The sequence below is a fragment of the Mustelus asterias genome, chromosome 9 (assembly GCF_964213995.1).
Source record: "Mustelus asterias chromosome 9, sMusAst1.hap1.1, whole genome shotgun sequence".
NCBI classification, from domain to species: Eukaryota; Metazoa; Chordata; class Chondrichthyes; order Carcharhiniformes; family Triakidae; genus Mustelus; species Mustelus asterias.
In genome coordinates, this window is record NC_135809.1 from 122,845,624 (window position 1) to 122,869,256 (window position 23,633).

The following is a 23,633-nucleotide window of genomic DNA, read 5'->3' on the forward strand; positions in this document are numbered from 1 at the left end:
TCCGGGTGCTCCGGTTTCCTCCCACAGTCCGAAAGACGTGCTGGTTAGATGCATTGACCCGAACAGGCGCCGGAATGTGGCGACTCGGGGAATTTCACAGTAACTTCATTGCAGTGTTAATGTAAGCCTTACTTGTGACTAATAAATAAACTTTAAACTTTATATAGAGGGGAGATCTTATAGATGGGCCGAATGGTCTCCTCCTACACTGTAGATATTCTATGAAGGCTTGATATCTACAAACAGATCAAACAATGGCTGTCTAGGGGGCACTTGCTGAAAGTTAAGAAAACACCTTGAAATTATTGACTCCTTGGCGTATTCTTTCTTTAAGAAGTGGCCTGGAAGAAGCTGTCAAAGACTGCAAGCCAAAGGAGATGTTACGAATAATAGTATATCCTGGGGGCTGCTTATCCACCTCCGCTGCCTTCTGAAGAAAGGTGTGGCGTGGAATATGATATCCACAACCCATACCACTGCTGAAGTCAGAATTAGGCCTATTACGTGGAGAATGTGAGAGTATGCAGCACCCTGGTTACTGAAAGCACAACTGGAGACATTTTCAAAATACAGCAGCCCCAGCTCAACTTCATGGATAATCAACTTTCGCTGCAGCATTAATCCAATCTGACTGGTCAAAAAACAAGCCTGCCCATGCATGTCACCATGACAGCAGAGGAAAAGACATCTTCAGCAACAATCAATCTGAACTAAATTAGGTCAGCTCCATTGTGGACTCACGTTAAGCAAATTGTACCTTCGACAAATGTGCATGTCAAAGGACAGGAGGAAAGGCTAAGAACATTCAACTAGAAGACATCCTCACGATTAAAATGAGACAATTTGGATGCCTAATTCAATTGTCAGTACAATGTTTGGAAGTCTAAAAAAGCTTAGTTTTTATCAGAGGTTGTGTGGTGAACAGGGGAGGCAATGCCTTGTCTTATTGTCATGATGTGGAGATGCCGGCGTTGGACTGGGATAAACACAGTAAGAAGTTTATCAACACCAGGTTAAAGTCCAACAGGTTTATTTGGTAGCAAAAGCCACACAAAAGCTTGTGTGGCTTTTGCTACCAAATAAACCTGTTGGACTTTAATCTGGTGTTGATAAACTTCTTATTGTCTTATTGTCACCAGACTATTAAACCAGAAACTCAGTTCTGGGAACCCGGATTCGAATCCCGCCATGGCAGCTGGTGGAATTTGAATTCAATAAAATATATCTGGAATTAAGAATCTACTGATGATCAAAAACCATTGTCGGAAAAACCCATCTGGTTCACTAATGTTCTTTAGGGAAGGAAATCAGCCGTCCTTACCTGGTCTGGCCCACATACGACTCCAGAGCCACAGCAATGTGGTTGACTCTCAACTGCCCTCTGCCTAGCAAGCCACTCAGCTCAAGGACAACTAGGGATGGGCAATAAAAGCTGGCCAGCCAGCAACAGCCATGTCCCACAAATGAATAAAGAAAAGAAACAGAAAATGCTTCAAATACCCAGCAGATTTTGCAGCATCAGTGGGGAGAGAAGGTTTGTGACCTTTCATTGATTTGCCAAATATTCGATGCAATGATGTAGTTGATGCCAACTGAAAGTTTGTGTCACAACAGGATTAATTTGCACAAGACCTTATTTTACCAAAAGAGACAAGTGTCCATGTGAAGCCTCCTTTTCTCATAGTGATACCAGAATTGCTCCTTTTAAGAAGCTTTTAGGCTGCACATGTTACACCTGTCTCGAAATCGGACAAGAGTTCATTCATGCTCTATGTTGACTTCACTCTACCAACATCAATGTCATCCCACCCAATATTAACTCTGGACTGTTCCTATTATACCCTATATATTTCTTATTTCCTGTATATCATCTGGTCTTTATTTATCTAAGTTTTTAACGTAACCAGGCCAATGTAACTTAAGCTTTCCCTGAGTCCATTCACCTGCGCATTTCACAGATGTACCTCATTGACTATAAAGTAGTTTAGGTTTATTTATTAGTGTCACAAGTAGGCTTACATTAACACGGCAATTAAGTTACTGTGAAAATCCCCTAGCCGCCACACTCCGGCGCCTGTTCAGGTACACTGAGGAAGAATTTAGCTTGGCCAATGCACCTAATCAGCATTGGACTGTGGGAGGAAACCAGAGCACCCAGAGGAAACCCATGCAGACACGGAGAGAACGCGCAGACTTTGCACAGCCAATCACCCAAGCCAGGAATTGAACCCGGGTCCTTGGCACTGTGAGGCAGCAGTGCTAACCTCTGTGCCAATGTGCCTACATATTAATATAGGAAAATACAGCAGACATAGAAACATAGAAGCATAAAAGATAGGAGCAGGAGAAGGCCATTTGGCCCTTCGAGCCTGCTCCGTCATTCATTACGATCATGGCTGGTCATCCAACTCAATAGCCTAATTCTGCTTTTTCCCCATAACCTTTGATCCCATTTGCCCCAAGTGCTATATCCAGCTGCCTCCTGAATGCATTCAATGTTTTGGCATCAATTACTTCCTGTGGTAATGAATTCCACAGGCTCACCACTCTTTGGGGGAAGAAATGTCTCCTCACCTCCGTCTTAAATGGTCTATCCTGAATCCTCAGACTGTGACCCCTGGTTCTGGACTCCCCCACCATTGGGAACATCCTCCCTGCATCTACCCTGTCTAGTCCTGTTAGAATTTTATAAGTCTCTATGAGATCCCCCCTCATTCATCTGGACTCTAGCAAAAACAATCCTAACCTAGTCAATCTCTCCTCATACATCAGTCCCACCATCCCCAGAATCAGCCTGGTAAACCTTTGCTGCAAGAGATCAAGAGATCGAGAGCAAGAACATCCTTCCTCAGAAAAGGAGACCAAAACTGCACACAATACTCTAGGTGTGGCCTCACCAAGGCCCTGTATAATTGCAACAACACATCCCTGCTTCTGTACTCAAAACCTCTCGCAATGAAGGCCATTTGCCTTCTTTACCGCCTGCTGCACTGCATGCTTACCTTCAGTGACTGGTGTACAAGGACACCCAGGTCCCTCTGCACACTCCCCCTCTTCCAATTTACAGCCATTCAGGTAGTTATCTGCCTTCTTGGTTTTGCTTCCAAAGTGAATAACTTCGCACTTATCCAAATTATACTGCATCTGCCATTGATTAGCCCACTCACCCAACCTGTCCAGATCATTCTGAAGGATCTCTGCATCCTCGTCACAGTGCACCCTCCCACCCAACTTGGTATCATCTGCAAACTTTGAGATGTTACATTTTGTTCCCTCATTCAAATTATTAATATATATTTTGAATAGCTGGGGTTCCAGCACCGATCCCTGTGGCACCCCAATAGTTACTGCCTGCCAATTTGAAAAGCACCCATTAATTCCTACTCTTTGTTTCCTCTCTGCCAACCAGTTTTCTATCCATTTCAATACACTTTCTCTAATCCCATGCATTTTAATCTTGCACGATAATCTCTTGTGCGGGACTTTGTCAAACACTTTCTGAAAGTCCAAATATACCACATCGACTGGTTCCCCCTTGTCAACTCTACTAGTTACATCTTCAAAGAATTCCAACAGTTTTGTCAAGTATGATTTCCACTTCATAAATCCATGCTGACTCTGTCTGATCCTGCCACATGCTTTCTAAATGCTCTGCTATAAAGTCCTTGATAATGGATTCGAGAATTTTCTCCACTACCAATGTTAAGCTTACTGGTCTATAATTCTCTGTTTTCTCTGTACCTTCCTTTTTGAATATTGGAGTGACATTCACTCCCCTCCAATCTGCAGTGACTGTTCCAGAGTCTATAGAATCCTGGAAGATGATCACCAATGCATCCACTATTTCTAGAGCCTCTTCCTTAAGTACCCTGGGATGCAGACTATCAGGCCCTGGGGATTTATCCACCTTCAATCCCACCAACTTTCCCAGCACCATTTCTCTACTAATATTGATCTCCCTCAGTTCTTCCCTCTCACTAAATCTTGCGTTCTCCAACATTTCTGGCATCTGATTTGTGTCCTCTTTTGTAAAGACAGAACCAAAGTATATATTCAGTTGCTCGGCCATTTCATTGTCCCCCTATTATACATTCCTCCATTTCTGTCTGTAGGGGACCTACATTTGTCTTCACCAATCTCTTTCTCTTCATGTATCTATAGAAACACTTAGTGTCAGTCTTTATGTTCCCTGCAAGGTTACCTTCATACTGTATTTTCCCCTTCTTAATCAATCCCTTGGTCCTTCTTTGCTGAATTCTAAACTGCTCCCCATCCTGGACCTATTATTTTTCTTGGCCAATCTGTATGCTTCTTCCTTAGATCAGATACTCTCTCTAATTTCCTTTGTAAGCCATGGATTGGCCCTCTTACCCATTTTGCTTTTGTGCCAGACAGGAATAAACAGTTGCTGCAGTTCCCCTATGTGTTCCTTGAATGTTTGCCATTGCCTATCCATTGTCATCCCTTTAAATAACTCTCCCCAATCTATCAAGGCCAACTCATACCTCATATCCTCATAGTTTCCTTTATTAAGATTCAGCACCCTAGTCTCCAAATCAACTACTTCACCATCCATCTTGGTAAAAAATTCTATCATGTTATAGTCGCTCATCCCCAAGGAGTTTTGTACAGCTAGATTGGCAATGATTCCCTTCTCATTATACAGTACCCAGTCTAAGATGGCCTGCTCTCTAGTTGCTTCCTCCACATATTGATCAAGAAAACTATCCCATATACACTACACCATTCAAACAGTCAGGTTGTGTTTCTATTTTACATATGTGTTCAGCCTTGATGGGCTGAAGGGCCTCTTCTACAGTATGCTTCTATGATTCTCCCAAGCAGACATGGGGAGAATGTGCAAATTCCCCACAGATGGTGACCCGAGGCCGGAATCAAACCCAGGTCCGTCCCTGGTGCTGTGAGGCTGCCGTGCCACCAATGGTGCCATCCCTATACTTTGAGATGTCTCGAGGTTGTGAAAAGCACAAATTTGATTTGATTTATTATTGTCACATGTATTGGGATACAATGAAAAGTATTATTTCTTGCTTGCTAAACAGGCAAAACATATCATTCAGAGAGCACATAGGGGAGAAGGAAAGTGTTACAGTCATAGCTAGGGTGTAGAGAAAGATCAGCTTCATATATGGTCGGTCCATTCAAAAGTCTGATGGCAGCAGGGAAGAAGCTGTTCTTGAGTCAGTTGGTACGTGATCTCAGACTTTTGTATCTTTTTCCCGACGGAAGAATTTGCTTTCTTTCTGTGCCGTGGGCATATTAAAGTTAAGACACCGTAGTTTCTACAAAATAAGCACAAAGAGACAAATGAATCAGGAGATCTGCAACTTCCCCTGTTGGAGTTTACCAGAATTGTCATCAAGTCGATCTGTCATGTACCTGCAATGGTGATCTGTAATCTGATCCCCAGCTTGTGAAGGGATCAGTCCATGCAGAGCATGGAGTAAGGTGAGATTTTTATTCAACTTCATGCCTGAATCGCACCAGTAATGTGCATTGTCACAACAATAAGTTTTAATTTCCTTTACTTTGCATATGTTATCCAATCTGTTGCTATGTGTTGAAAGATAATAAATATGACGTGTGGCTCAGCTGAAATTTAAGACTTGATTTGCATAACTTGCAAATCTTGGCATCTCTTGAGAAGCACAGGGACATATTTCGTGTTCAATTATATATTGTCGTGAGCAAGTGACTCAGTTATATGAAGAAAAGTGTCAAATTGTTTTCCCTCTCACTTTAACATTATTGTCCCTTCCCTATTGAATGGCACGGTGGCACAGTGGTTATCCCTGCTGCCTCATAGCGCCAGGGACTTGGGTTTGATTCCAGCTTTGGGTGACTGTCTGTGTGGAGTTTGCACGTTCTCATCTTGTCTGCGTGGGTTTCTTCAGGGTGCTCCGGTTTCCTCCCACAGTCCAAAGATGTGTAGGTTCGGTGGGTTGGCCATGTTAAATTGCCCCTTCATGTCTCAGGACGTGTAGATTAGGTGGATTGGCCATGGTAATTGCATGGGATTGTGAGGTTAGGGCAAGGGTGTGGGTCTGGGTAAGATGCTCTTTCAAAGAATCAGTGCAAATTTGATGGGCTGAATGGCCTCCCTCTGCACTGTAGGGATTCTATGGTTCCATGGTTCTATTATAACCGACTGTTTATTCTACAAGTGCTTGAGTTGCTGCCTCTTCCTGTACACTTTGGTGAGATCTTGTATGCTCATCGCCTGGTCTCCAATTTCCCTCAGCCATGTGAGGCAGCATCTTCCCCAAGAACCTAACACCGGAAATCATGGTACAACAAAATGAATTTACATCTATCCATTCCACCTAATAGCACTCTTTGCTCTCCTAAATGACTCACACTTACATATGGCTTTCTTTCTGTTGCTGTGGGCATGAAAGTGATACAGTCATAAAAGCATAAAATCATATAATTACAGCACAAAAAGAAATCATGTGTAATTTGACAAAGGGTCATCTGGACTCGAAACGTCAGCACTTTTCTCTCCTTACAGATGCTGCCAGATCTGCTGAGATTTTCCAGCATTTTCTCTTTTGGCTTCAGATTCCAGCATCCGCAGTAATTTGCTTTTATCATTTGTAATGATGCACTTTCAGAGACTTCACTTCTTAATTAATGAATGAGAAAACAGCAACCTCATGGCTGCCTAATCCCTACATGTCTCCTACCTAAGAGGACTCCACCCCTGGGGTGTTTACCCCTTCTCAGTCCCAATTGGTTCCCCCAAGCCAGGTGACACTTACTCTGCCTTTTGGCTAAGCCATGTAACCCACGTAAGTCACTTTTATCATCACTCTCAACTCACACACTCACCAACTCATCACATGTGCACAGGGATCTCACCCTGGTCTTGAGGGTGTTGGCTATGAGGAGAGGCTGAATAAACTAGGAATGTTTTCACTGGAAAGATGGAGGCTGAGGGGAGACCTGATAGAGGTCTACAAAATTATGAGGGGCATAGACAGGGTGGATAGTCAGAGGCTTTTTCCCAGGCTGGAAGTGTTAATTACAAGGGGGCACAGGTTCAAGGGGGAAAGTTTAAGGGAGATGTGAAGGGGAAGTTTTTCACACCGGGAGTGATGGGTGCCTGGAAGAGGTGGCGAAAGCAGGCACATTAGCAACATTTAAGAGGTATCTGGATGGATACATAAAAAGGTGGCACAGTGGCACAGTGGCTAGCACGACTGCCTCACAGTGCCAGGGACCCTGGTTCGATTCCTGGTTTGGGTCACTGTCTGTGCGAAGTCTGCACATTCTCCCCGTGTCTGCATGGGTTTCCTCCCACAGTCCGAAAGACGTGCTGGTTAGGTGCATTGGCCATGCTAAATTCTCCCTCAGTGTACCTGAACAGGCGCCGGAGAGTGGCAACAGGGGGATGTTCACAGTAATTTCATTGCAGAGTTAATGTAAGCCGACTTGTGACAATAATAAATGAACTTTAAACTGAATAAGGGTGGAATAGAGGGATACGGGCCAAGTAAGGGCAGGAGGTTTTTTTTAGTTTAGTCAGGGCATCATAATTGGCACAGGCTTGGAGGACCGAAGGGCCTGTTCCTGTGCTATACCTTTCTTTGCTCTTTGTTCATTGCCAGCCCAAGGGACACCACCATTCATTCTCTCACACACAACATCAGCTCCTCTGCAGACAGAGACTGCTTGATTTCTTCCAGCAGTGATCTTTCATGTCATATAAGAGATGATTCAGTGGAAAGCGCCAGCTGATTTTATTTTAAAAATTGAAACCCATTTTAAAAAAATCAAACAATTATGTCTCTTACATGCAGTAGTGTTTGAACAGCCTTTCTGTGGTAGACAAATAACGTAGAAGTATAATGACATAAATATTTCTTTTCAGTCATACAAACCAATACAAGCCCAAGAAAAAAAAGGAGAAATCTAACTTTACCACAATTTTTAAGTTAAAAAGCCACAAATTTTCTGACAAGCCAAAAGTAATGTTTGGAAAAACACCATACTCTATTGCTTATTCTATAGACTGAACTGAACATTCTAAATTCACTCTTGGGATGTGAACATCCCAAGGGTAGCATGGTGGCATGAGGCACTAATGCCTCAGCCCCAGGGTCCCAGGTTCAATTCCAGCCTCGGATGTCTATCTGTGTGGAGTTTGCATGTTCTCCCTGTATCTGCGTGGGTTTCCTCCGGGTGCTCCAATTTCCTCCCAAAGTCCAAAGATGCACAGATTAGGTGGATTGGCCATGCTAAATTGCCCCGTAGTGTCTCAAGGTGTGAACATTATGATGAATAGTGGGGGAAATGTTACATAGAATCACAGAGTCCCTACAGTGCAAAAGAAGGCCATTTGGCCCATCAAGTCTACACCAAAAACAATCCCACCCAGGTCCTATCCCCGTAACCCCACATATTTACCCCATTAATCTCTCTAACCTATACATTCCAGGACACTAATGGGCAATGCACCTAACCCGCACATCTTTGGACTGTGAGAGGAAACCGGAACACCCGGTGGAAACCCATGCCGACACAGGGAGAACGTGCAGACTCCGCACGAACAGTGACCCGAGGCCGGAATTGAACCCGGATCCCTGGCGCTGCGAGGCAGCAGTGCTAACCACTGTGCCACCGTGTGGATTCAGAGTTTGCAGATGTAACATGAAAGGAAATGCTCCCAAAATAATTAGCAACAGCATCCTTTAATCTTGCAGAATGTTTACTTTACATCCAGCAGAATGTGCTCAAGAATGACCTGCTCAATACCATATGTGTCAGTTCTGATTGAAGAATGAATCATGCACGAATTGACTGCACCTCAGCGTGGGTGTGAACTAATAAGTACAATGCAGCTCTTTACCCGACATTAGTACTTACAGTGTGGTGAACCTAATACTGCCCTTATATTGTCTCCACCCAAAGGCCAAACCACAACAAACTGCCTTGTGCTTTCCCAAGACCAATGGGAATGGGTGCACTGTGATCTTTACTTTGACAGGTAGCAAGTATGAGACTGCTTTAATAAAAATGCGGGATGGTGAAATGAAATGCCTTTCAAACAATGCAACATTGAGCACAAGTATTGAAATGTTGCTGGGTGAGGTTTGCAAAAAATAATCCAGCTGAAGGAAAGCAGGTGTCCTTTGCTGCGATTGTCTGCAGACTTTCATCTTCAATGTCCTTGAATAGGTTCCAATTCAGCATCTAGACCATGGCACGGAGAGTCACTCTTTTGCCAAGTAATTTAATCAAGTGATTGATTGTTTCTCAACAAATATGAGATTTTCCCGCAGTGCACAAAAGAACGGCCATGCGAGTGTCTGTTTGGGAATAGCTGAGGAATAGATATTGCATCGAGCAGGCTTAGCAGCATCCATTTAACCCTTAGAGAAGGGTGAAGGGTAATGTATGGGATATGAGAAAAGAACTGACATTATTTCCCCTTGTCTGCTTTCTTAGCGATGAAAATTGGGATGCACAAGAAGTCAGAATTGGAGAGAGAATGCAGAGGCCTCAGAGAATTGTACATCTGGTGGAGGTTACAGAGATTGGGAAAGGTGACATCAAGAACCAATTTGAAATCAGGGATGTAGATGCTACATTTGAGGCAGGAGCCAGAGTAGGCCAGTGCATATGTTGGAAAGTATTGCAGGCATAACCCATTGAGGGATTCTGGAGAAACCAAAACTATAAGAGCAAATCTTGAATGCTTTACTGGATTATCTGAATCATAGAATCCCTACAGTACAGAGGGAGGCCCTTCAGCCCATCCAGTCTGTACCAACTACATTCTCACCCAAGTCCTATTCCTGTAACCCCACACATTTACTCTGCTAATCCCCCTGACACTAGGGTCAATTTAGCACGGCCAATCAACCTAACCCGCACATCTTTGGAGTGTGGGAGGAAATCAGAGTATCTGGAGGAAACTCACGCAGACACAGGGAGAATGTGCAAACTCCACACAGACAGTGGCCTAAGGCCGGAATTGAACCTGGGACCCTGGCATTATGAGGCAGCAGTGCTAACCACTGTGCCATCGTTCCGCCGTGCATCAAGGTGTTACTGTTTTATAGTTATAATTCGATAATAGTAGCAAGTAGAGACAGGAACATATTCGGCTTTTGAAAGATACCATTACAAGCCATTAAAGAGAGATATCTGGTTGCAAATTGAGATGAAGGCCAGGACAAGGAAGAGTACTGGGTGAGGTGTTAAAAGTTAGAGGGGGGAATTTTACCATCCCGCCCGCCACAGGAACCGTAGCGGGCGGGGGCAGACCATGCAAAGAGCCGTTGTGCTCGGGGGGCATTTTCCCATTCTAGAGCAAGCGCAGCTGGAAAGTCCTGACCAGAGAGAAGGTTGCTTGGAAGAAAGGAGCAAAGAGAGCAAAATTCTCTTTACATCACAATGACATTAATTTCATTTCAAGTTGATGCTGTGTTATTAAAGTACAAAACGTCTTCTATTTAGATCCTGAACTTGATCCTGAACAGCAGGCGGCACGGTGACACAGTGGTTCGCACTGAGGTCCCTCATTTAAGATAGTAATGAGGAGGAATTTCGCTCTCATTGGAGTGGAGGCTGGGTAATTGAATATATTCAAGATGAGAGGTTCCACGACACTAGGTTATAGTCTAACAGGTTTATTTTGAAATCACAAACTTTCGGAGCGCTGCTCCTTCTGGTGAAGTGGAGAGAGCTGTGCAGGGACAGAAGATATAGGTGGAGTGACAATAGCCCGACACTAACAGGTAATCAAGAGTGTCAAAGGATAAGTACAGACAGTGTAGGCCAGCTGAATAACAAGTCTTTACAAGTCATCACGAGTGCTAATAGACAAATGCAAGCAGGCTGTATAACAAGTAAAGGGATGACTTAAGAACTGATGATTTATGGCAGAGATAAATCCAAACATACATTTAATATATATTCAAATATATTCAAAGCTGAGTTGGACAGACTTTTGATCGATAAGAGGGTCATGAATTATGGAGGGTGACAGGAAAGTAGATTTAAGGCTACAGTCAAATCAGCAATGATTGCATTGAAAGGCAGAGCAGGCTTAAGGATTCAAAAGGCCTATTAGAACATAGAACATAGAAGATTACAGCGCAGTACAGGCCCTTCGGCCCTCGATGTTGCTATTCTGTTCCTATTTCTTACTTACAAACTCTTATAAACTCATTATAGAATCACTAAAATGCAGAAGGAGGGCATTCAGCCCATCGAGTCTGCACCGACTCTCTGACAGAGCATCTTACATTCTTATAGGAGAATGGGGATGAGAAAAAAATCAGCCATGATTGAATGGCAGAGCAGACTCGATGGGCCGAGTGGCCTAATTCCGCTCCTATGTCTTATGGTCTTATGGTTATGGTCTTACCCAGGTACTCTGTCCCATACTCTCCCCGTGACCCCACGTATTTAGCCGCTAATACCCCTAATCTACACATCTTGGGACACCAAGGAACAATTCGTAATGGCCAATTCACCTAACCGGTCTTGGGTGACTGCGTGGAATTTGCACGTTCTCCCCGTGTCTGCGTGGGTTTCCTCCGGGTGCTCTGGTTTCCTCCCACAATCCAAAGATGTGCAGGTTAGATGGATTGGCCATGCTAAATTACCCCTTAGTGTCCAAAGATGTGTAGGTTAGTGGGATGAGTGGGGTAAATATGTGAGGTTACGGGAATATGGTTGGAGGTGGAGCTGGATAAGGTGCTCTGGTGGAGAGTCAGTGCATACTCAATGGGCCAAATGGCCTCCTTCTGCACTGTAGGGATTCTATGAACATAGAATGGAAAAGTATTTGTAGTGGAGTCAAAGAATGGGGTAAAATCTAGGACCTCTTCTTCCAATAGATCAAATGCCTCTGCAGTGACTTCATTGTCTTGAACTCTGCCCTGCAACAGTCATCTGAGATCTAGAAGCTCCTCCAGCAGATGGTCGCCATCTTGTTTAGTGCATCCTGTTTCTGCCTCTTCCAGTCTGTCTTCAAAGAGAAGAGAAGGATCTGCAGACTCCTCCTGCGGTCCAGTGGATGGTATTTTTACAATGGACACTAGCTCAATGCAGAATAAATCAACTTCAACTTTTGCTGCAGTTTTGCGATTCTCCCAATGCTTGAAACAACATTGGAAATTCCTCCCTGAGTATCAATCTGCAGTCCTCAATCGTTACTTCACTGGCCTTTTGTAGTAGACCAATCCTGAACACTCTGACTTGCAACGCAGAGGAATTTGATGCTTTGAGAAGATATAAAGAGTGCTGTTAATTTCTTTATCCTCATGCCTAAGGGTTGTAGTGAAGTGATCCTTCACTGTGAGGTCTGTCCACACAGCCACTGTAGCCATAATTCAGGTGGTTGGATTTTTATTTCCTGAAGCCAGACTTGAATCCGGTTCAAACTGTCCAGTAAGACCATGAACCCAGCCCCAGTGTGCTGTTTAAATTCTGTTCTATATCCTTGGACATCCATCCCCACAGACCAGAACTGCTTACTGGGACTTGATTTCTCCAAGTCAATCATCAGGATGAAATGTTGTATTTCCAATTTAGAACCATAGAGCCACAGAAAATTACAGCTCAGAAACAGGCCTTTTGGCCCTTCTTGTCTGTGCCAAACCGTTTCTTGCCTAGTCCCACTGACCTGCACTTGGACCATATCCCTCCACACCCCTCTCATCCATGAACCCATCCAAGTTTTTCTTAAATGTTAAAAGTGCATTTACCACTTTATCCGGCAGCTCATTCCACACTCCCACCACTCTCTGCGTGAAGAAGCCCTCCCCAATATTCCCTTTAAACTTTTCTCCTTTCACCCTTAACCCATGCCCTCTGGTTTTTTTCTCCCCTAGCCTCAGTGGAAAAAGCCTGCTTGCATTCACTCTATCTATACCCATCAAAATCTTACACACCTCTATCAAATCTCCCGTCATTCTTCTACGCTCCAGGGAATAAAGTCCCAACCTATTCAATCTCTCTCTGTAACTCATCTTCTCAAGTCCCGGCAACATCCTTGTGAACCTTCTCTGCACTCTTTCAACCTTATTTACATCCTTCCTGTAACTAGGTGACCAAAACTGTACACAATACTCCAAATTCGGCCTCACCAATGCCTTATATAACCTTACCATAACACTCCAACTTTTATACTCGATACTCCGATTTATAAAGGCCAATATACCAAAGGCACTCTTTACGACCCTATCCACCTGTGACGTCACTTTTAGGGAATTCTGTACCTGTATTCCCAGATCCCTCTGTTCAACTGCACTCTTCAGAGTCCTACCATTTACCCTGTATGTTCTACTTTGGTTTGTCCTTCCAAAGTGCAATATCTCACACTTGTCTGCGTTAAATTCCATTTGCCATTTTTCAGCCCATTTTTCTAGTTGGTCCAAATCCCTCTGCAAGTTTTGAAAACCTTCCTCACTGTCCATTACACCTCCAATCTTTGTATCATCAGCAAATTTGCTGATCCAATTTACCACATTATCATCCAGATCATTGATATAGATGACAGACAACAATGGACCCAACACCGATCCCTGCGGCACACCACTGGTCACAGGCCTCCACTCAGAGAAGCAATCCTCCACAACCACTCTCTGGCTTCTTCCATTGAGCCAGTGTCTAATCCAATTTACTACCTCCCCATGTATACCCAGCGACTGGACCTTCCTAACTAACCTCCCATGAGGGACCTTGTCAAAGGCCTTGCTGAAATCCAGGTAGACAACATCCACCGCCTTCCCTTCATCCACTTTCCTGGTAACCTCCTCGAAAAACTCTAATAGATTGGTCAAACATGACCTACCACGCACAAAGCCATGTTGACTCTCCCTAATAAGTCCCTGTCTATCCAAATATTTGTAGATCCTATCCCTTATCACACCTTCCAATAACTTGCCCACCACCGATGTCAAACTTACTGGCCTATAATTTCCCGAATTTCTTTTGGAACCTTTTTTAAACAACGGAACAACATGAGCCACCCTCCAGTCATCTGGCACCTCCCCCATGAATACTGACATTTTAAATATGTCTGCCAGGGCCCCTGCAAGTTCAACACTAGTTTCCCTCAAGGTCCGTGGGAATACCCTGTCTGGTCCTGGGGATTTATCCACTCTGATTTGCCTCAAGACAGCAAGCACCTCCTTCCCTTTAATCTGTAAAGGTTCCATGACCTCCCTACCTGTTTGCCCTATTTCCGTAGACTCCATGCCCATTTCCTCAGTAAATACGGATGCAAAAAAAACATTTAGTATCTCCCCCATTTCTTTTGGTTCTATACACAGCCTACCACTCTGGTCTTCAAGAGGACCAATTTTATCCCTCACTATCCTTTTGCTCCTAACATACCTATAGAAGCTCTTTGGATTTTCCTTCACTCTGTCTGCCAAAGCAACCTCATGTCTTCTTTTAGCCCTCCTGATTTCCCTCTTAAGTAGCTTCTTGCACTTTTTATACTCCTCGAGCATCTGATCTGCTCCTTGCTGCCTGTACATTTCATACAACTCTCTCTTTCTCTTAATCAGTGTTACAATCTCCCTCGAGAACCAAGGTTCCTTATTCCTATTTATTTTGCCTTTCATCCTGACAGGAACATATAAACTCTGCACTCTCAAAACTTCTCCTTTGAAGGCCTCCCGCTTTCCATTTACATTCTTACCAGAGAACAGCCTGTGCCAATCCACACTTCCCAGATCCCTTCTCATTTCATCAAATTTGGCCTTTTTCCAGTTCGGAACTTCAACCCGAGGACCAGATCTATTCTTATCCATGATCAGGTTGAAACTAATGGCATTATGATCACTGGATCCAAAGTGTTCCCTCACACTCACATCCATCACCTGCCCTAACTCATTTCCCAATAGGAGATCCAATATCACATCCTCTCTAGTTGGCACCTCTATATACTGATGTAGAAAATTCTCCTGAGCACATTTTACAAACTCTACCCCGTCTAAACCTTCAACAGTATGCGAGTCCCAATCTATATGTGGAAAATTAAAATCCCCTACTCTCACAACTTTGTGTTTCTTGCAGTTGTCAGCTATCTCTCTGCTGATTTGCTCCTTCAATTCTCACTGACTATTGGATGTTCTATAATACAACCCCATTAATGTGGTCATACCTTTCCTGTTTCTCAGCTCCACCCATAGGGCCTCTGTAGACAAGTTCCCTAATCTATCCTGCCTGAGTACCGCTGTAACATTTTCCCTGACCAGCAATGCCACCCCCCCCCCCCCCCCCCCCCCCACCTTTTATCCCTCTGCCTCTATCCCAATTTCCTGGATGGCACAGTGGCACAATGGTTAGCACTGTTGCATCACAGTGCCAGGGACCCAGGTTCGATTCTCGGCTTGGGTCACTGTCGGTGTGGAGTTTGCACATTCTCCTCGTGTCTGCTTGGGTTTCCTACAGGCACCCCAGTTTCCTTCCACAATCCAAAGATGCGCAGGATAGGTGCATTGGCTATGATAAATTGCCCCTTTAGTGTCCTGGGATGCGTAGGTAGGAGGGATTAACGGGATAAATATGTGGGGTTACGGGGATAGGGCCTAGGTGGGATTGTTGTCAATGGGTCGAATGGCTTCCTACCGCACTGTAGGATTTCTATGATTGTAACAGACCTTTGCCTGGTCCTGTCCTACCCACTATGATCCCCATGGCGGATGGAATTGGAAACGTCCGCCCCATATGTCTACATAACCACCTTATTAACCTCTCCTCTACCTTCAGGGATCTGTGGACATTTACTCCAAGGTCCCTCACTTCCTCTCAGTATCCTCCCATTTACTGTGTATTCCTTTGCCTTGTTTGACCTCCCCAAAACGCATCGCTTCACACTTCTCTGGGTTGAACTCCACTTGCCACTTCTCTGCCCACCTTGACCAGACCCTACTGTTCTGCAAATGCCAGTGAATAATGTCTCCATTCACATCAAAAGTATGCTCTAGATTGACTATTTTTTAAAGGAAAACAAACAAAGAACAGTACAACACAGGAACAGACCATTCAGCCCATCAAGTCTGTGCTGACACAGATGCCTCTCTAATCTAGTACTTTCTTGCCTCCACATGGTCCATATTCCTCTATTCCCTCCCTATTCATGTATCTATCCAGATGCATCTTGAACGTTGTTATAGAATCTACTTCCATCACCTCCTTCAGCAGCGTATTCCAAGCATTCACCACCCTCTGTGTGAAAAACTTGTCCCTTACACCTCTTTTAAACTTTATCCCTCTTGCTCACAACCTATGTTAACACGGCACGGTAACACAGTGGTTAGCACTGCTGCTTCATCGCGCCAGGGACCCATGTTCGATTCCTGGCTTGGGTCACTGTCTGTGTGGAGTCTGCATGTTCTCCCCGTATCTGCGTGGGTTTCCTCTGGGTGCTCCAGTTTCCTCCCACAATCTGAAAGATGTGCTGGTTAGGTGCATTGACCTCAACAGACGTCGGACTGTGGCGACTAGGGGAATTTCACAGTAACTTCATTGTGGTGTTGATGTAAGCCTTGTGACTAATAAATAAACTTTACTTTTACTATGCCCGAGAGTAATTGACCCTTCGACCCTGGGAAAAAGACTCTGACTATCCACTCTATCCAAGCCTGTCATAATCTTATAAACCTCTAGCAGGTCCCCCCCTCATCCTCCAGTGCTCCAGTGAAAACCATAAAGTTATGGTTTCATTTGTTGATCGGGTAGACAGAGAGAAACCATTTTCTCCTGAGAGGGACACAGAACAAGGAGACAAAATATTTAAAAACTGGAGCCAAGTCTTTCAAGGGTGATTCCAATAAGCACTTACTTACACAAAGAGGTGGAACTCTCTCTCCCCAGGAACGTTGCTGGGGCTGGATTCAATTGAAAATTTCAAAAATATTAATGATTATGGAACCAAAGTGGGCAGATGGAGTCGTGCCACAATCAACCAGGATCTGGCAGCATCCGTAAGGGGAGAAAAGAGTTGACGTTTCGAGTCCAGATGACTCTTTGTCAAAGCTCCGCCTTACAGATGCTGCCAGACCTGCTGAGATTTTCCAGTATTTTCTCTTCTGGTTTCAGATTCCAGCATCCGCAGTAATTTGCTTTTATCTTCCAACCAGGATCTAAGCAACCAGGACTTGCTTGAGAGGCTGAATGGCCTCCTTCTTATTGTTGTAACTCATCCATTCGGTACAAGAGAAAATCATTCCTATTCAGTGGGTACAATGCAGTGATTAAATTGAACGTGAAGCAAGCGGGGATATTATTCTCATTCGGATGATGTCAGTGGCCCTGAGAAGGAAGTGATGGATAGGAGGTCGGAAACCCTGGTGCTTATGTTGGAAGATTGCTTTCTACATTTCAATGCAGGGCAGACTCCAGTCAGCAAAGTGCCAAACCCAAAGACAGCTCAGCTGTGATGTAAAACATTCCACAAACAGAAAATTCTTACTGTCATTTGCCGAATAATTTGAAAGATGGTTGAGTGTGTCGAAATGATACATTTGGGTAGGAAAAGTGAGGGAAGGACGATAAGAAAGAATGGGCACAATTCTGGAGACAATGCAGGAACAGAGGGATCTGCACTAATTGTTGAAACCGGCAGGCCTGGTTGCAAAAAGTGGTTTGAAAGGCAGGAAAATCATAGGCTTTGGGGCTGATCTTACCAGGATTTGACAAAGTGTCAGTTCTGGCTAGAAACCTGATGTGAACCTCTCCAGATTCATTGGTCTCTTTTCTCACCAGATCTTTTTTAAGTTTATTTATTATTATCACAAGTAGACTTACATTAACACTGCAATGAAGTTACTGTGAAAATCCCCTAGTCACCACACTCCGGCACCTGTTCGGGTACACTGAGAGAGAATTCAGCATGGCCAACGCACCTAAACAGCGTATCTTTCAGACTGTGGGAGGAAACCAGAGCAAACCCACGCAGATACGGGGGGAATGTGCAGACTCCGTACAGACGATGACCCAAGCCGGGAATCGAACCCAGTTCCCTGGCGCTGTGAGGCAGCAGTGCTAACCACTGTACCACTGCTGGATTGCTGTAAAAACCCTTCTCATGTTCTGTTGGAAGGCTTATGTCGTGTCGTGAATATCATAGGATTCATTTGCGCGTTGAAGAAAGCACCCGGAGGAAACCCACACAGGCACAGGGAGAACGTGCTAACTACTGTGCCGCCATCGATCTTGACACTTTCACATATAATAAATAGAGTGGTTGGGGTTTGCGCTGTCACTCTAGTGGGGCAGAGGGGGAACCAGCCCCACAGAGATCGGAGCACCCTCTAAAAAGGGCACTCTGATCACAAATTATTATTGAGAATAAATTACCCCACATTACAAATGTATCTGCACCCCCTCCCCCCACTCTGATCATCCCTGGCATCCCCTCCCCCAATCATTCCCACCCCATTGCCCTCAGTATCCGCTCCCCCTGCCCCAAGCAGGCACTGCTTGGCCATGCCCCTCTCTACCCGGGGGTTGTACTGACCTTTGCGCCCCCGGTGAGTTCCCCGCGACAGGTTTACCGTAAGACCATAAGATATAGGAGCAGGATTAGGCCATTCAGCCCATCGAGTCTGCTCCACTATTCAATCATGGCTGACATGATTCTCATCCCCATTCTCCTGCCTTCTCCCTGTACCCCTTGATCCCCTTATTGACCAAGAACCTATCTATCTCTGTCTTATAAGACACTCAATGACCTGCCTCCACAGCCATCTGTGGCAATGAGTTCCACAGATTCACCACCCTCTGGTTGAAGAAATTCCTCCTCATCTCAGTTTTAAAGGAGCGTCCCTTCACTCTGAGGTTGTGCTCTCAAGTTCTAGTCTCAAATCTTCTAGTTTACGTTTTGGTAAACCAATTGAAAAAGTTGCCGACGTGACATCACGTCGGCGAGATATGAAAATTTAATGAGGGGGGATAATTTGGAAAGGTGTATAATTATATTTATATTTAGTAAAATGTATTAAAATCAGGTAGCTGGCGAGATTTGTGATTTCTGGATTTTGAGCGACCCCCCTCCCCCCCCACCGACCTCATTCGCGGAGAGTGTGGGCTCAAGATCCCGCCCATAGAATACAAAAGTTCGGAACTGATGTCAAACCTTTCTTAAACTCTGGTTCCACTCCAACTGAAGCATTGGACGGGATTTTCCGCTGCAGTTGCCACTGTCAACAGGCCGGGAAAATGTGGAAGATTTCGGTCATCGTGTCCAATTTTGCACACCGCATTTTAGGAAGGACGGGAAGACTTTAGAGAGGATTTGCAAGAATGGTTCCAGGAATGACAGTCCTCAGCTGCCTGGGAGGATTAGAGAAGCTGGGGTCTTCACCTTAGAGGAAGAGTAGGCCAAGAAGAGATTTCCTAGACTGTTCAACATCATCAAGGATCTAGAGGGAATAGATGGAGAGAAACTGTTCCATTGACAGAAGGATCTAGAAACCGAGGACACCGATTTAAGATGATGAGCATAAGAACCTATGGCAACTTGAGAGGGGATAATTTGGCAAGTGGGGTGTGTGTATAATTATACTTACATTTAGTGAAATGTATTAAAATCAGGTAGCCAGCAAGATTTGTGATTTCCGGATTTGTTGATCTCGTGCACGGAGAGTGCGGGAGGTTAGGATCTAAAAATGCACGACCAGCAAGTTTATTTTTATTCATTCATGGGACATGGGCGTCGTTGGCTGGTCAGCATTTATTACCCATCCCTCGTTGCCCTTGAGAAGGTAGAGGTGAGCTGCTTTCTTGAATCGCTGCAGTCCACGTGCTGTGGGTTGACCCACAATGCTGTTAGGGAGGGAATTCCAGAATATTTCCAAGTCAGCATTTATTGTCCATCCCTAGTTGACTGAGGGCTGTTGAGAGTCAGCCACATTGCTGTGGGTCTGCAGTCACGTGTAGGCCAGACCGAGTAAGGACGGCAGATTCCTTCCCTAAAGGGCATTAGTGAACCAGATGGGTTTTTCCAACAATCCACAATGGTTTCATGGTCATCAGTAGATTCTTATTTCCAGATATTGTTTTGCTGAATTCAAATTCCACCATCTGCCATGGCGGGATTCGAATCCGGGTCCCCAGAACATTAGCTGTACTTCTGGATTAATAGTCTACCGATAATACCACAAGGCCATCGCCTCCCTGACAGTATGGTAGAAGCAGTTGGCTCATTAGTCTTGGGGTGTGATTCTCGCTTACAGTTGCATTAGCATGCGGGAGGTCCTGGGTTCATATCCCGGAAGAGCCCAGCATTTTGGGGCAGCACGGTGGCACAGTGGTTAGCACTGCTGCCTCACAACACCAGGGACCTGGGTTCAATCCCCGGCTTGGGTCGCTGTCTGTGTGGAATCTGCACGTTCTCCCCATGTTTGCATGGGTTTCCTCTGGGTGCTCTGATTTCCTCCCACAGTCCGAAAGATGTGCTGGGTTAGGTGCATTGACCCGAACAGGCGCCGGAGTGCTGCGACTAGGGGAATTTCACAGTAACTTCATTGCAGTGTTAATGTAAGCCTTATGAGAAATAAATACATTTTTAAATGTGCGGGTGTGGGGATAGAGCCTGGGGGTAGGATTGATGTCGGACCAGAGGGCCGAATGGCCTCCTTCTGAACTGTAGGGTTCCTATGATTTCTATGAATTGTGGCTTTCAAAAGGGAATTGGTTATGCACCCGAAAAACATATTTACAGGGTTATAGGGAGTGGGACTCGCTGAGTTGCTTTTGTAGAGACTTGCCACAGACATGACAGGCCAAGTAGTCTCTTCCAGTGCTATAGACAGCCTATGATTCTGGTAAAACCTTGACAGCAATGGAAAAATGCAGCAAATTAATTGTTTCTGAATTGTTAAAAGTTATGAGGTAACAGCTGAACAGTCATAAAAGAGGGCAGGATGATTTTTCATTCTCTGAGGCTCTAAATCTATCAGGAAAGGTGAGCTTTACTGAGCACAAAAGGTAAGAACATTCAATCTGTGAACTCAGTAACTTTTTTCTGACAAACTATTTACATTATGACTGTTTTGATTCCACGGTATCATGTATTTTTGTTTCACCATGACAACCACCACACTTTGGAAAGCCTTTAATGCTCTTGCAGATGGTATTTATGAGTTCCAATTCTGCCAAGAGAGTTAAAAAAAGGTTCCCATTGTCAATCCGATGTTTAAAGAGAAGGTGAGTGTACACAACAGTACTTGGCTGGAACTGAAGTTTCCCGCTTAGGGCACCTCCCAGTCAAATCTGAGAAGGGAAGGAATGCTAATTGATGTAACCTCTAACAGTCACATCCATTGATGGAGCGCGCCCCCGATGCCAGCCATCGACCTCCTCGCTGAGTGTGATCTCCCAAAAATGGTGGTTCTTTCAAAGGTCTACTGTGTCCGAAGTAGGATCGTGCTTAACATAAACTCCCGCATGTTACCTTGTGCTGTCAGTGAATGTAGATAAATAGATATTCTTTTACCGCTGTGCATGCTTGCACAGAATGGAGCAGCAGAATCAAGGACAATTCCCCATTCTCAGGTTTACCACCCTGTCTTTCTTACTGCAAAAGGAAGCACTCGGCACCCACCTGCGCATGTGCAAATGGATGATAAATCACTCACTTGGGAAGCCAGCATTGCTTTGTGTGAGGGTACAGCCTGGCAGGGGTGTGACCATGATCAGGAAGGGGACCAGGCTAGCCCATTACTTTGGGGGTGTGCTGACGCCTACGATCATGGTTTGCCGAAGCTAGGGCAGAGTAAAGGATCAGGGTAGCCAATGAGGTTAAACCGAGGCATTACCTGATGCAATTGCCATCTTGACCTTTAGGCTAAGATGAAGGGTCAGCTCAAGCCCGGGAGAAGGTGCAATACCTCATCCTGTCAGCTTGGATCTGGTTTGATCGAGCCCAAGTTAGGATGCAAAGTCTTGTCTTGTCAACTTGGATCTTGTTTGTCTCTCATGTGGGCACCATGATCGGACTTGATTTGAATTGACTTTTTTGATTAGAAATAAAGTATCAATTTTAAAAAAGGACAGTATTTGGTTTGCATCTAACCAACACAACTGGAACCTGGTTTCTTTGCCTAGCAAATAAAAGGCCTCGAATGCTTTTGCTTTGTTATCAGTTCTGGCTCTGAGGTGGAAGGTTCTTGGTTCAAGTCCCACTCCAGGGCCTGAGCACAACAACTTAGGCCACTGCCCGCAGTTCCAATTTCTATTCCGGAAGGCAGGTTGGGTTAGAAATTGGGCTGGGTGCCTTCAGAATGAGTGCGGAGGCTGCTGGGTGCGAACTGAAGGCCTGCCTCTGGGCTTCAGCATTTTGTTGAATTTAATTTTAAAAATGATAAATACAAAAATGAACCCTCTAGGCCTCACTCTTGCCCCCCCGCCCACCCCCCCCCCCACCCCGATATATGTCCTATGCTATGCTGCCTCATTCCCTCCATGCAACCCCATAATTCCTTTTACCACCTATGCCAATCCATGCACCTGTACCTGCTCCCTATGGCGCCTCGTAACCCCTACACCAATCCATGCCACTCTGTCCAACCCCATGGCCCTCGTACCCACTGTGCCACCCCACATCCCCATATATAGCCCTATGTCAACCTTGTGCCAACTCACATCAACGCATGCCCCCCACCCACCATCCTTTGCCCTGACCCCCTCCATGCTAACTCACCTAGTATCCACGATGAACAAACCTCAGGAATCGCGCGGACATAAAATAAAGGTACATGTCCATTGATAAAGTCACTATTTTAAAATACACAGTTATTGATAAACAAAACATTCAATATATAGAAATTCTTTCAACTAAACTCTTATGAAAGCAAACATTTCTATTCTATAACCACTTGGAGCTGTGAATCAAACTGTTTGCTTAACAGGTACCCCACTGTGATGACGTTAGTTTATAAAATCAGTCAATGTGGCACAATTCCTATAATGCTAATCCTCAGGCTTATGCCAACAGGCAGAACTAAGTATCAAGCACTGATTTTCTTTTAACTCCAGACTGTTGTATTTTTAATTTAAACCCACCTGAGTTAAATCCATTGACGCCTTTGACAGTTCCAATGCTTTTTGACAGTTCCAATGCTTTTTGACAGTTCCAATGAGCTTTGACAGTTCTTTGACAGCTTTACCAGTTCCAATGAGTTTGTTCATTTCATACATACAATCACCTTTACTTCTAACAATCCCAAAGGGTGGTTTACTTATCCCAAAGGGTGCCTTACCTCTCCCAAAGGTGACCTGCGACTATATCCAAAGGGATATATTCCCTCTCCAAAGCTTTGGATATCCAAAAGAATCCATCAAATTTAGACCAACTCTTACCCAGTTTAATCTGCACTCTTTGGGTTTCACACCCTTGGACGACCAAAACTCCACATCATCGGAGGCAGCTGATGATTTAAAAGGCTAGCTGCTTGTGAAAACTGTGCATGTACAAGCGTTAATCCTAGACCAGTCCCATTCTGCAAAAATAGCAGGTGCGTGTTGAGGAGTGGGACTTAGGATTTCTGGGCTTGTCTACTGTTTCTGCCAAGGTGGCAAAACCTCCCGTTGTGGTGCAACCTGGGCTTAGGATGACCATTTGTCCAGTTTCATGGTGG